The following is a 13,561-nucleotide window of genomic DNA, read 5'->3' as shown; positions in this document are numbered from 1 at the left end:
TCAGATGCTGTTTGGCCTCCTCTACAGCCTCTCTGTCCATAAAGGGATTGAAAGACCAGCACAAAAAATCCAGGTAGCTATTTCTTGTAGTGCAGAGCTGAGGCACCGAGGTTTAACATGCGCCATGGTAGCAGCTTTGGAGATGCTCTGTGTGTTTCTGACCCGACGGGTGATGAAGCACTCGCTCAAAGCCTTCCAGATGCCGCCCCCGTGTTTGAGACTGAAGTTCAGGCTGCATCTGGCCGTGGCCTCTGCATGCCCCACGCGGGCAGGCTGCTCCCTTCAGGTGTGTTTGCAAGTCACCTCTCCCAGCAGCAGCCCCAGAGAGTTATGAACTACTCAGCACATTTCCAATGCGTGTCAGTTATTAGGTGGATTTATTTCCATCTCTTCTGGGAAGTGTTGGGAAGCGCTGCTGAGTCACGCTGCTTACTCACCGGTTTTAGAGCACCATTTAAAATATTTGTTTTCCAAATGCTTTCTATGATGTTCCTATTATTTGAATGTCTCCAGATGTAAAACGAAAACATTTATGCAGGGCATCCCTGGCCTTTAAGAGCTCTCTGGCGCGTAACTCACAAAAAGGCACACGGCAAACGTCTTGGGAAGGGACCTCTCCCTCGGCTCTGCCATTTGATGTTTATTCAGGGAACACAGCGAGGGGTGGCACAGGCTTTGCTCCGAAACAGCTTGGGGCTTCTCAGCAGCACAGGCAGGCTGGGCTTGGGACGGGAGGGGAAAGGAGGAGGGAGGAGAGCCTGGGCAGCCGCCCTGCCATGCCTGCAGCAACCCCGGGCATCCTGCTCCTTCCGTGCCAGTGCCACTGGGACAGGGAGGTCGGGCACCATGCCCTGTCCTGTCCCCTGCAGAGTCCCCAGGCAGCCCAACTGAGCCAGGAGCCAGCCGTGGCTGTCCCCGTGCAAGTCCCTGCAGAAGGCAGAGGGAACTGCATCGAGCCATTGAGGCAAAGAGACAGGAGCCCCAGCTCTGCCCTTGAGCACGCAGGAAATTAAAATGTGCATCTGCGCCCCACCCCACCCTGCTCCTGCTCGAGGGGAAACCTGTCCCTGCCAGGGCAAACGGGCAGGGGCTCGTACAGCCACCGTGGGGGGGGCTGCTGGCCCCTGGGAGGAGGCGCTGGGACCTCGGACTCCACCACGTCCGTCTTGTGGGAGGTGGAAAATGATGCCCGGGGCCTGCCGCACGTGAGGAGTTCATTGCCTGCACACAGGTTTTCCTGAGCTGTTAATCAGCGCTGTGTACATTGGCAATAAGTGATTAAAGACACCATACGGGAGCTCACTTCACAGCTAATGTTACTGCTTTGACACGAGCCTCGTCTGCTGAGTGAAGCGTGAAGACTTCTGGCTGGCTGGAAGGGAACAGGACCCGCACGGCTCCCAGATACGCCGTTCACCTGGGCAGGACCCACTCAGCACGAGGCAAGGCAGGAGTCCCCCGCCTTTCATTCAAGGAAAGGGAAGAATCCATCTCCAGACGGAGACCAGAAACAACAAAGCCCCCAGAGCTGCAGTGAGACAGTGTCATTCTGCACCGTGGCGATGTTTAACCTTGTGGTCAAAGACACAGCTAGAAACTGTGCAAAAACAGACACAGCAGACAGGAATCAGCCCCTGTCCGCTTCGGTTTTTTGATAGCTGGTGGCTGGGGGCAGAGGACGCCCCATCCTTCTGCAGCCACGGCGCTTGGGGCAAGGCAGCACATCCCCCTGCATGTCCCAGCCCTCTCAGGAGCTGACGCTGGCAGTGCCTTACGGCCACAGAGAGTCAAAACCCCGGCTTTAAACCCATTTCCTTCATTTTCCAGGGCTGTAGGAGCCCCTGGTTTACAGCACATTATGTCTGTTTCGATGGCTGTTGCTAGATCCTTTCCCTCCCATAACAAATAATTCCCCTAGGTCAGCCATTTACCATTAACTCTTCCTTTTCCTGGTGTAAGGCGAGATTAACGCCATTGATTGCAGAGCAATTACTCCTCATTTATGCCAAGATCACAGGAATGGAGAACCAAGTCATGCACAGAAGCTCCCCCGGGAGACCTCGTGTGCTCCAGTTAGCTCGGTGGTCGCCCTCCTGGAAGCCCACCCACCTCTTCTCAGTGTGAAACCATCCTGAGATGTGTGCTTGTTGTCAGGAAGGGGGGTTATTTGTCCGGTTTTTCTTGCTGGATATGCATTCCAGATGGTGGCCAGGTCTCTGGGCTGTTGGGCCATGCATTGAACACAATTTTGTTGTTTGGCTCCCCGTGGGGCACGGCTCATCCCAGGTCCCCACCCATGCGTGGCCGTGCAACAGGAGGCAGCGGTGGAGAAGCAGAGAGCATTTTCTGAGGCCAGGAGAATGTTTCGTTTGCCAATTTTATTGAGTTTTTATTTAAAATAATGAGAGCTTTTAGAACTGGTACATGATATTCCAGGCAACAATGGAAATGTTTTTTCTGAGAAGGAAGAGATCCCAGCGGTCTCAGTCCAGCAAGTTTGATTTCAGCCTGTGAAGTTAGGAGTTAGTTTCTTCCAAGGGAGAACCAGGTCTTGTCTCCGTTCCTTCCTCCTTCATTTCATAACATTTCTGCTTTTTTTTTTTTCCTTGTAGGCAGCACAGGTTTTGGCAACACAACCTGTCTGGAGGCGCAGCGTGACATTTTTGTGGATGCCAAAACCAGGGGATTTTTGGGTTAGGTTTTCCTCCCCGAATTTCAGTTTCAGTAATCGCTATTCATGCAGCAAACTCTCCTCGGGCACTGTTGGATTCATGTCTTCTGCGCTCCGGCCTCATCTGCAGTGTGGAGCCAGATAGCTGCTCCGTGGTGTTCCTCCTCTGCTGGGGGAACGGCCTCCCTCCAGCCCTGGTTCAAAGAGCGTTCACCTGAGCCAAAGATCTCGAAGCCATTTTTCTTCTGGCCTTTGTTTGCCTTAATTACTGCCATTGGTACGATCGGCTTAGTGCAGCCTTTCTCTTGCCAAGACCCACTGCTGTATTTATGAGCATGCAGAGGTTTCCATGCGGCGATATTTGGGCTGCCCTTGCTCGAGTCCCTGGGATTTACATTTACACACCCCTTTGTTTTGCTGCAGCCTCGCTTATTTTCCTTGCTGGTGACCCCTCACAAGCCACCCGGGTTTTGTCAACGAGTTCAAGCTCTGCTTCTCTCCACTGCTGCCTCATTGCAGGGTCTTCCCTTGCTCGCTTCTACCCCTGAGCTCCTTTACCTGGGAAGCTGCAGGGGGTTAAAGCTGCTGCCCGAGGGTGGTGTCCGTGTGCTGCTACTGCGGGCTGCTTTATTTAATGCGCTCTAGAGGCAAAAAATGTACCAAGGCTCAAAAAAACCCTATTCAGCGTGATGGTGGAGCATGAGCCAAGCTCAGGCTGGTCTTGTGATGAGTGAGTAGGCAAAAATCCTCGTTTCTTCAACTTCCACTCCAAAAGCAAAGTCTCTGGGAAGGCGATGGGATGATTTGCAGCGGCACACGAGGCTCTGCGGAGCTGTCTTTGGCTCAGCAGCTCTTCAGGGTGCTGCGGACTAAGAGATGAGCATCTCATACGTCTTTGTTGGGTCCAGGCAAAAAGTGTGTGTGCACAAGAAATCCCCGACCCCAGAGCCCTGAACTGTGTGCCAGCAGCTCAATGCCAGCCCCCAGCATCAGCACTCACAGCAATTTCAGCAGCAGGGCCAAAAACCGAGGCGGGCTCTTGGCCATGAGGTTCAGAAACCAAGAGCAGCTGGGCCCAAACTACACCTCTGCCTGTTTCACGGCCGTGGGCTGCTGGCACAGCCATTTCAGCACACTGAATCACCTCGAGGGCCACCTCTCAGGCAGGCAGCCTCTTCTGGCTCCCTTCTTCCCAGAGGAGCTGCCGGGTGTGCAAGGCTGGCTCCGGGCAGACATCCCTGGCAGTCCTTCCCTCGGCACCGCTGCTCCGTGAGGCAAGGAGCGAGCTGATGGCTCTGTCTGGAAAAAGCACGATGGTGAGGACAGAGCTGGCAGCAGGAATCCCCTCCGTGCTGCAAGCTGCCTTTCCTCTGCTGCTCTGCAGGGTCCCAAAATCCTGGGCGGGCGAGACCCCACAGTTTTTGGTCATGCTGCCTGTCAGCACACATTTTCAGCTGTGTTTATCCAGGCTGGTCTAAGAGCAGTGAGGACTGAAGGAGTGGACAGGCTACTGCACAGTGCCCCTTTTCTCCTCTGCCGTCAATTTGGCGTTGGGCAAGTGTGAAGGAAATAAACAGCGAGGGCTGGTGGGGAGGGGAGGCCTATCGCTGTACACTATCATTATCTAACTTGCCTTGAAACCCTCCAGGATGTCCCTGGGAATTTGTTCCAGTGCCAGTGAGTCTTCAGTGAGCCTTTAGGAAGAGAAAGATGTGCTCCCCAGCAGCCCTTCCCGGCCCTGTAAGACAACCAGGCAGAACCAGCACACCGCTATCAGCCCTCTCCTGTAAGGAGCTGTGGTGTGGTGCCTGGGATCAGGCAGAATTAGTCCTGCAAGTTGCCTGAGCCAGAAAAATCAGATTTCCCTTCGTAGTGGTTATGCAATTCCTGGTTCAGCGCCTGTCCCAGCTGCCAGCAGTCACTGGTCAGGCTGCGGTGAACGCCACGAAGGAGGCTGAATGGTACCAGGGCTGTTCCCAACTGAGCTGGGTTCTTTGTGTGCTGGTCTAGCAGAGGGGGAACATTGTCAGGCTAAAGGCTGGGGTCTGCTCGGGTCAGGCGGGGTGCTGCTGGCTTTGCTTTGTTTCTTCCTCACCATTTTTCCTTTGGCCCCTGTGGTGGCTTACTCGAAGGCACAGCTGGGCTGGAAGCAGGCAGCAGGACGGCCAGCACCTTTGTGCACACACCCGGAGGTACAGCTGGAAGGCCAGGGCACCTGAGGCAGTGCCTCAGACCGAAATCCAAATGGCCATATTCTAGAAGTGGTCAGGAATGAAGTGTTTGATCTGTGGAAGGAGAAGAGGTTCGGTTTCACGTGCAGGACCACCACCAAAACTCCTCAGACAGCTCTTTCCAGCTCTTACGGGAAAGCAAGGGGCAGTAACTTCTGGCTGAATGCTAAAAAGGATATCAAGTAATGGCACGATAAAAGTAGCATCTCCGCAACTGCAAAAGGTTGTTCTAAAGGTCAGATCTGCATGTACTCTCCTCGCTCTGTGAATAGCTATTGCTTTCATCCACGAGTTGAGCTTTTGACTGGGACAGGCCGAAATAACCAGGGCTAAAGCTGTCCCGTCCAAAAGGCAGCGACTTATCTCTGGGCATGGCGTGCTTCCAAGAGCAGGCTCTGCCTCTGCAGATATGACATCCAGCGTGGCAGAGAGCAACCCAAGAGGGCAGATGGCTCACGTGGACCATCCTCACCACCAAGCCTTCATCATCCCCGGGCTTCAAAACGCTGCAGTGCCCCTCTGCGGAGAGACAGCGGCGCCGTAGCGCTCCCTGCAGCACGGCCTGAGCGCACGGGCTTCGTGGCCAACACCTCTTGTAAAGAGGTGTGAAGAGTTTTTCATTCAGTATCCGCTGCCCAAGACTTTTTATCTGGAGTTATGCTTCCTTTGCCATCCCCTAAGGTGAGCTGTCAGGAGGGAGACCCCAACAGCCCTGCTGGTGCTTTTTCTCTCTCTCATACCCGGTTAAAACAGAAGGGCCCTCGTGGCACAGCCGGACAGACCGACAGAGCCACCCTGCACAGAAGGGGCAAGCGGGACCCTGCTCTTTTTGCCACCTGGGTTCCTGGGTGTCACACAAATCTGTTGTTTGCATTCTTTTATTGATGTCCTTCCGTTCCCATGGCAGCCAGGCGCTTTTAATGGGCGAGCAAGAAACAAAATTAAAAATAGAGCAGTTTATTAAATGTCAAAGCAAATTGGTGTGTCTCGCAGAAGTGCCCTCGGGGGACTGAGATGGGAGCACGGAGGAACTCTCAGGGCGTCCATTCCAAAGCAGACCTCCTTGGGCAGAGAGACAGCGGGGCCAGAAGGGCTGACGGCAGCGCCTCGGTGTCTGCACATGGCCAATGTGTCAGGCCAGGGAGGCTGCAGCCACACAGTGCCCAGGAGCCTCACCAGAGCCATTCCCACACCGAGGTGTACGTGGAGGAAGGCAGGGTGTGTCTGGAGGCTGCACCAAACCTCTGTCGTCTACACGGTGAGCTCCTGCTGCTGCCACCGGCTCCATTTGCCCCATTTTGCTCAAACTCCTGCTCAGGCCCCATCCTTTGGTACAGCACCAGATCTCAAGAAGCAACTTACTCCTGGCCTACTCAGCTGTCCTATTTATAACCAAAAAAGTGTGTAATTCACAGTGCTTTCTAATTAGACACTGGAACTACAGTCCTCCTTCGCTCCACTCTAATTTGCTGCATCCCAGGCCTTTCAAGTTGTGTGTTACCTATGTCACGTAGGGAGAGCTCTTTGAGGGTTTGAAGCCAGCAATTATGTGCAGCCCTCATTTGTCCTTAGAGCTGCTGTGGGTTCACATGGAATCATCCCAACAGCTAGGATTAAAAGACACTGTTCAAGCTCTGGCCAACGTCAGGGGTCACTTGGTCCAAAGCATGGCAACTTGGAGCCAGATTGCCAGGCTAGAAAAGTTTTTTGCAATCCCAGTCCCTCCTGACCTTTGCGAAAGGCCTGAATTTTCAGGAGTCCATATTTGGTAGATCTCCATAGCAATCTGCATCTCAGTTTGTGGCTGGCATTCAGATCTCTAAAAATGGAAATGGGTCCTCACCACTTCGACTTGGAGATTATTCATTACAGAGGGCAAGATCCGGAGAGTAGCTGGACGGTGGCGAAGCAAACGGCCACTGGAGGAGCACGGGGCAGGACGAGATATCCCCCAGCACCACACCGACACAGGCACTCGCAGAGGAGGAGCGGGCCGATGCTGTGTGTTCCTGGGACTGACCACGTGCGTACAGCTGCTCGCCTCGTGTGTGCGGATCAGGTACCCAGACTGACTCGTTAAAAGCCAACTTAATAGGTGTGAACTCTAAGAAGTTGTTAAACACGCTGGCAGTATCCACTGCAGAAGGGTCTCCCATGTGCGTTTAACTGCGGCGCTGTTATACTTCTTGACTGTGTTTATTACAATCAAAACCAAAAACATTACCCTGGTATTCGTAGGGGAAAAACAGAGTAGGACTACAGAGTCCCTCTGATGCTTTCAGGGAGCTCTTCTCAGCTAACTGTGCAGCTTAAGAGCTCCAATCTGGGGAGGAAAGTTTCTGAAAGTGCTCCGTGTCTGCCGTTGCCTCCACCTCTCCCTTAACGACTGAATGAAGCCTTTCAGGTCCTGCAGATGTGCGTTAACACGGCAGGATTTGTCTTGCCAAGCCCCTCCATAAAGAGAGCAGCAGCCCCAAGTTAGGGCCTTCCTTCGTGGAGCTGTCTGGAGAGAAGCAAAGAGCGAGGAGCTGCCAGGGGATCGTCTTCCCTCCCTCTTCCAGCAGCCCTCCCCGCTGCGGCCGCTCGGCACAAGCATCCCCGCGGAGGTCAGATCCTCAGCCTGTGGAAATCCAGCCGGCTCCGCCGAAGTCAACCTGGCCCCAAGGCTTGTTTTGCTACTTTAGCAGAGAACAAATAGAGCAACATTTCATAACGGCCTAATGAGGCACATTGAAGAATGCCCAGGAGACAGAGACAATATCAGTGTTCCTTGGCACAGGGAGGAAATCAAAGGCATTTGTTTGTTATCTGAAATGTCGATCTCTGTTCCTTTCAGTGGTGGGCAGACATTTTTATAGTGTGCGTTCCTGGAAATACTCAGATGTCACTGCTAGCGTGTTCCAAGAGCTCTATTTATTTCCAGATACACCTATAAAAACGGAGACTGAAGCAAGGAAATATTCAAAGCCATTACGGGTTATTAGGTTTGAAGTGGCGCTTTGCACTCCGCATGGCCCCAAAAGGCCCAACACTTCCAGCCCCATTCCTTCCTACTGAATGGAAAGCAGCTCCTGGACTTGAGAAAGCCCGGTAGGAGAGGAGCCGCTGCCCACTAGGCTGTAAATCAGCTGGGATGAAAGCCAGCAGCACCCCAGTATGGAAATGGGATTGCAAAGACTCCGACCACGTGGCTTACTGGGTGACACTGGTAGTAGGGGGGTGGTTGGACCTGCTGATCTTGAAGGTCTTTTCTAACCAGGATGATTCTAGGATTCCACATCTGGCCAGGCATTAAGGGAACCCGTCTGTGCTATAAGAGTAAGCGTGGGCAGCAGCTGATCTCAGCCTCTGCTTGATGTGTGCATCCAGGTGGGCTGGTCAGAGGGAAGGGCTGAGCCGTTTCCCAGAACACCTGCAAAAGCCCTCTTTAAACCCCCGAACAGCAAAGGCTGCTGTATAGTTCAGTTGCCGGGTGACTGGAAGGGGTTATCCCATCCAAGGAAGCCCATCTCCTGCAGAAAGGGTTTCCCAAGCATGCAATGCTGTTCTGCTAAAGCTGCCTTTGACAGAGATTTCTCCATTCCAAGCTGGGTATGGGAGGCAAGTACGTTAATACACTGCCTGCCAAGCAATGCAATGCCATTCCTTTCACTCTGCTCACTCTGGAAGCCCAGTTAAGCATAAGGAAGCAATGAATTTTGCTTATTTAGTGACATTTTTTCCTGAATGTCACTTAAAAAAAAATAAAAATAGAGCAGATGTAATAGTTCCCCACCTCTCACCCCCTACACCCAAAGCCAGAAGTGTTTTGACTATGTCAGGTGTGCTCAGTGTGGTTTCTGCAGCTAAAAACCTATCATCTGGCTGTAATCAGCCATCCATCCATCAGGGCTGTATCAGCCAGCCTGTGAGTGAACACCGTTCTGCTGTTTTTGAGGACACACAGCCTGTTCCACAAGATCATCTCATGCCCACTGTTTCAGAATGCCTCTGCAAGAGATTGAGAAAAAAAAAAAAAAAAAAAGAAGAGCGGTTAAAAAAAGCAATTCAGACATTAACAATGTCATGGCAACAGCAAATTAGTGCCTCAAAAGCAGATCTCAGATCACTAAAGGTTTAGGGAGTCACTGCACTGCAGGACTGAATGAAATATTCAGCACACAAAAGAAGTCCCCGCATGGTTTTGTATTTGTGATAATGACGCCAAGCAAACTGCTATTTAAATACATTTTTTGCCTAAGCATGGATTTTTCTTTCCTGCAAAAGATTTTAAAATAGCCTGCTTCCCAGGTAAACACGGGCCTGTGCTGATTCTTGGAGAACTTTGACATTTGCAAACGTGATCGTAAGCATCAGTTTTAGCTCATGGGAAAAGCAGTTGATGTAGCAAAAAATGATGGAAAAAATAAGTGTTTTGTGAAAGTTACCCCCAAGAGAGATTTTGTATGTTGAGTAAGATGATCTAACGTGAGGCAGCAGCCTGATAATGAAGAGTGAGGCAGACAAACTTAAGTTCTGTGTTTTCACCTAAGCCTTGCACGTGCATAAGCAGACAATAAACTTCCCTTGCTAATTCTTTTCCCCTCCTGCCCTGTAGGATCTCTTTTCTCAGTCAGCTTCTTCCCAGAGAGGTCAACCACATCAGGCTGCCCACGTACCCAGTGGCCATCCCCATCCCCAAGCTTTGCTTGCCTGAGCTCTGCTTCCAGCTTCATGCCAGCGCTTTTTCTCTTGCTTATATTAGGTGTCTGTGCCTGATACCTGTAACATCTCATGGGGTGGGTTCAGAGGAAAAACACTGCATCGCAAAAAATATTCTCTAGTTTTAACTTGGTCTTATGCCAGGCTGGCAGAGAGAGAACAACTGCAGCAGAGTGTTACTGACGCTCAGGGGACTGAGAAGTCAGACAGTACTCAGCTCTGACTTGTCTTGTGCCTGGATCCATCTCTCTGTCTCATGCTCCCCACCTCATAACCTTTTCCCTTCCCCTTTTGCCTTTACTGTTCTAGTTTGGGAACTTGAAACGTGTTTTTCAGACCAGAAATGTGGGATTTTCTGTCCGCGTGTGAGGTCTACATGGGACATTCCACGCTGGTGGTGGTCCACAGGGTCACTGCTAACATCTTCAAGCTCCTCTGCTTGATGTTGGATGCCCACGTCTCTGAGCATCCAAACAGACAACTGGCAGGCCCAGGGTATCAAGAGCTTCGTTAGTTCACTAGGAAATCTGTCTGTACTCCAAACCTTGCCAGCTCAGCACCTCCATTTCATTATATGAGTAGAAATGAGGCCTGTCAGGGAGAATCCTAAGATTCTCCCACTTTTGAAGATGTCGGGCATCTTTTAGCCAAGACCCAGCTTCCCGTTACTCCTCTGAACTCTTTCAAGTCATTTATTTTAATGCTGGAACCTTCTGTTTCTGAACTTGACCTTAATGTGAAATTTTGTGCAGTGCTTACACGCAGCCTGAGTCACGGGTCAGGGCGGTTTGGAGCTGTGAACTTTCCCAGTGTTTCAGAACACATCCTGCCTTCCCGTGACTCAGTGCCGAGTCTTCGAGCCTCACTTGGCTGATACACAGGCATCAGGAGAGCAACCTCGCAAACTTTAAAAGTTATGAGCTTTGGGAACTCTTGGTGCATGGATTTCAAATCCACCAGGCTGTGTAACGCCGTGCAGGCTGGGGCTTGGAATCAGCCAGTACCAGCTCTGCCCCTGAACAAACCTGGAAGCTTTTGATGCTTCATGCAATTAGGCTGAATTTTGTGGCTTTCACCCCAAAACAACACCTTAAGGTAGGGCACAGTAGGGTTGGAAATCTCCTATTTCTTGCACACTCCCCATAGCACTTACAGGCACTCTCGGGCTCTGTAGCAGGGGTTGTCTGACGAGGGTTTTTTTGGCTAGATCTGGCCGGTAGGTTGCTGAACAGCTTTAGAGCACAGCAGGGACACCTTGCAGGGTGGTACGACAGGTTCACATGTCCAGAAGGTGAGCGGGGAAATTGCACATACACAAAGCAAGACAGGAATAGTGTAACTAAGAGCAAAACCCAGCTGCAAAGAGAAGTAAAGGTGTTCAGAAGTCAAATTTGATGGAGCCTCCAAGGCTCCAGCCTCCAGTTTACAGTACCCTTTGTCGTTTTCCTCTTCTTTAAGAACCTTAGTAAAAAACCTAAGGCTTAGATTTCACACCTCCTGGATTCCCTCTCCTGCCTGAGTTACACTTAACTGCTCTCAGTTACGGGAACCCTAAAATCAGAAGGACCTCCTACATTGCTGCGACTCCCAAGCAGTTGAGCCAGAGCCAGGGAGAGCCTTTATTGTGAAGGTGGTGGAAATCCTTTTCCTCTCAAAGTGTCAGAGACTTAAAATTAGTTCTGTAGTCTCAAAGCTGTGGCCTGGGTCTGCTTTGAGAGACGGTGCAAAGCCCGGCGTGGCTGATGGCTTCAGCTATGGGATGGATCCCAGCCCATGAGCCCTGCTGGGAACCGAGGGCACGGCTCAGGAAACTTTGACGTGCCTGTGGCCATCAACAAGTAGAAAATTACGCAGTCACTCGTGTGGATAAACCATCCGCTGCTTCCCAGAAAAGTTTTCCCCTTGAGGGGAGGTCTGTCTGCTGTTCAATTTGCTGTCTTCTGACGTGTTGGAGGGAGTTGCTGGAGCTGTTTTTGAGGCAGAGCAGGTGTTTGTAGCCTCCAGGCAAACAGCTGGCTGGAGAAAAGTCGTCAGGTTGCAGGGAGAATCAGCTGGGGGCAGACAGCTTGTGTAACACTTGGGCAATGGGCATTTTTTCCTCTCCAGACCTAGGCAGATGACTATTTTGGAGGGTCTGTTGAATGCAGATAGAGCCTCAGAGGGTCAAAAGAGAAAGATGAGAGTGAAAGGAAGGAGAGAAGACATCAGCTGCAACCCTCCATCTCTTGCTTGCGTATCAACAGCCCCATCATAAAGAAAATACCTGCTGTTGGGAGCCCTGGTGAGTTCTGCTAACCTCCTGGTAGAAGCTCCTTAAAGCAGAGCACGGATTTTCTTACAGATGCCCTAATTGCTGCATTTTAACATGACTTATTGTCTTGAGCACATCAAGCCCTCGAGTTAAGGGAGGCACAGAGCTGCCTCCCAAAGCGTCCCCCCCAGCTCAGCACTCCCACATCCCACCCTCCCCAGTCCCCAGTGCAAAAGCCCTTTGGGTGCACTGGTGCCTCCGTTTATGTGGCTCTGCTCACCATCATTAGCAGAAGATCATTAGCAGGTGAGTAGTACTGGCTGCGTAATCACCTGAAGAAGAGCTCCCTGCTAAGGCTGGGCCCCAAATATCTGTCAGCAGCTTTCAGCAGAGACCGGCTGCAGCTGTTCCTGCTCGGGAGCCCGACGATGCTCAGAGAGATAATTCCTAAATCCCACCCTCGCTGTCCAGCTTGCTTCTGCTGCCCTGTCAGCAGGCATCTGTGTGGTTAACCCTTGTTCTCCTGCTTTTTCCATTGCAAAACCACGCTATTCCTTCCAATAAGCCTTAAGGGTGCACCCAGTAGCACTCCCTGGGATGTGCACTGCCCAGTAAATTGGAGTTTCTTGCTGTCAGGCCCCACAGCAGTCAGAGGAACGGCAACAACTTGGGCTATCGCAGCCCATTCCCCTGACGTTTTCTTGGAAAAGAAAATCTCTGTGGGAACCGCGTGGGGGAAGAGCTGGCTCAGGGCGCAGCTACATCCCTGGTGCTGCCCGGGGTGTGATGTTTCACATCTCGCTGCGGGAAGTTAGGTGCCACCGGGAGCCCCCTTCCCCTCCACTGCTTCTTCGTCATCGCCTCCGAACCTCCCACGTGTCGGTCGCTTTCTCAGCTCTTTTGGAGCTTCCTCTTGGGCTGGGTTTCCGGCAGTGCTCCTGAGCAGAAGGGGCCGCCACCCTCGCTGTGCCCCCACGCAGCGCTCAGATCAACACGACCACCCCTTTCCTCTCCAAAGAGCCTGGCACCGACAGGGAGCTGGGGGCTCTCCGGCCCTGTGCCCCGGCTCTCCTCCTTCGAGGAGGACTGGGAGCCCACCAGAGTCCTTTCATTTCGCCCGTCCCACGCCTGAAATGCAGTAGAAGCATCTTGTGTCCTTTCTCGCGTTGGCTGAGCCTCTTAGGAACTGCAGACATTTGTCTAGCTTGGACCCGTTGAGAAAGATCTGATGGTGATGCTTTGACCTTTCTGAAGCTGCAGTATGGGGGGAGAGTAATTTTCTGGAGTTTTGTTCAAAAAGGAGTCACCCGTGCTGCCTTCAGGAAAACTGCTGTGCCAACACAATGGTTTCAGAGGACTTGGTCCACCCGCACTCCCAGCAGTGCAGAGCAGGAGCGACTCCAGTGATGCGAAACCTCACCAAATAATGAGGAAGTTACAGGAACATCTGGACAACTGGCTTAAAAATTTAGAAGCATCAGACCTGCCTGGCCTTGAGTTTGTGCGTGCATGTGAGAGGGTGAAAGACTGACTCCTGTCCTCTCCACAATGGGGGCTGCCTTCAGGCTGGTGCCCAGGCACTGCTCTGGTCCCCGAGGGAGGGAGGCAGGAGCTGGTTCCTTCCCAGTGACACGCTAGGAGGCATCGCCACCACAAAAGGATGAAGCCAGGGGTTGCTTCTTGTCCCCACAGCAACACCACACAGGT

At 52.1% G+C, this 13,561-nt stretch overlaps 1 protein-coding gene and 1 long non-coding RNA gene across 3 annotated transcripts in view; one reads left to right on the top strand and one right to left on the bottom strand.

Moving 5' to 3' along the window:
• Positions 1 to 13,561, top strand: part of GNAO1 (G protein subunit alpha o1) — a 130,784-nt gene that overhangs the window by 49,967 nt on the left and 67,256 nt on the right. The gene's annotated exons all lie outside the window — the stretch shown is intronic.
• LOC110351272 (uncharacterized) lies at positions 10,188 to 12,065 on the bottom strand. The gene is made up of 2 exons (XR_002398475.4): positions 11,867 to 12,065; positions 10,188 to 11,757 (listed from the first exon to the last, which is right to left on the bottom strand). It is a non-coding gene; the product is annotated as an uncharacterized lncRNA (long non-coding RNA).

Source organism: Anas platyrhynchos, chromosome 12 (assembly GCF_047663525.1).
Source record: "Anas platyrhynchos isolate ZD024472 breed Pekin duck chromosome 12, IASCAAS_PekinDuck_T2T, whole genome shotgun sequence".
NCBI lineage: Eukaryota > Metazoa > Chordata > Aves > Anseriformes > Anatidae > Anas > Anas platyrhynchos.
This window is presented reverse-complemented; position numbering and strand designations above follow the sequence as displayed.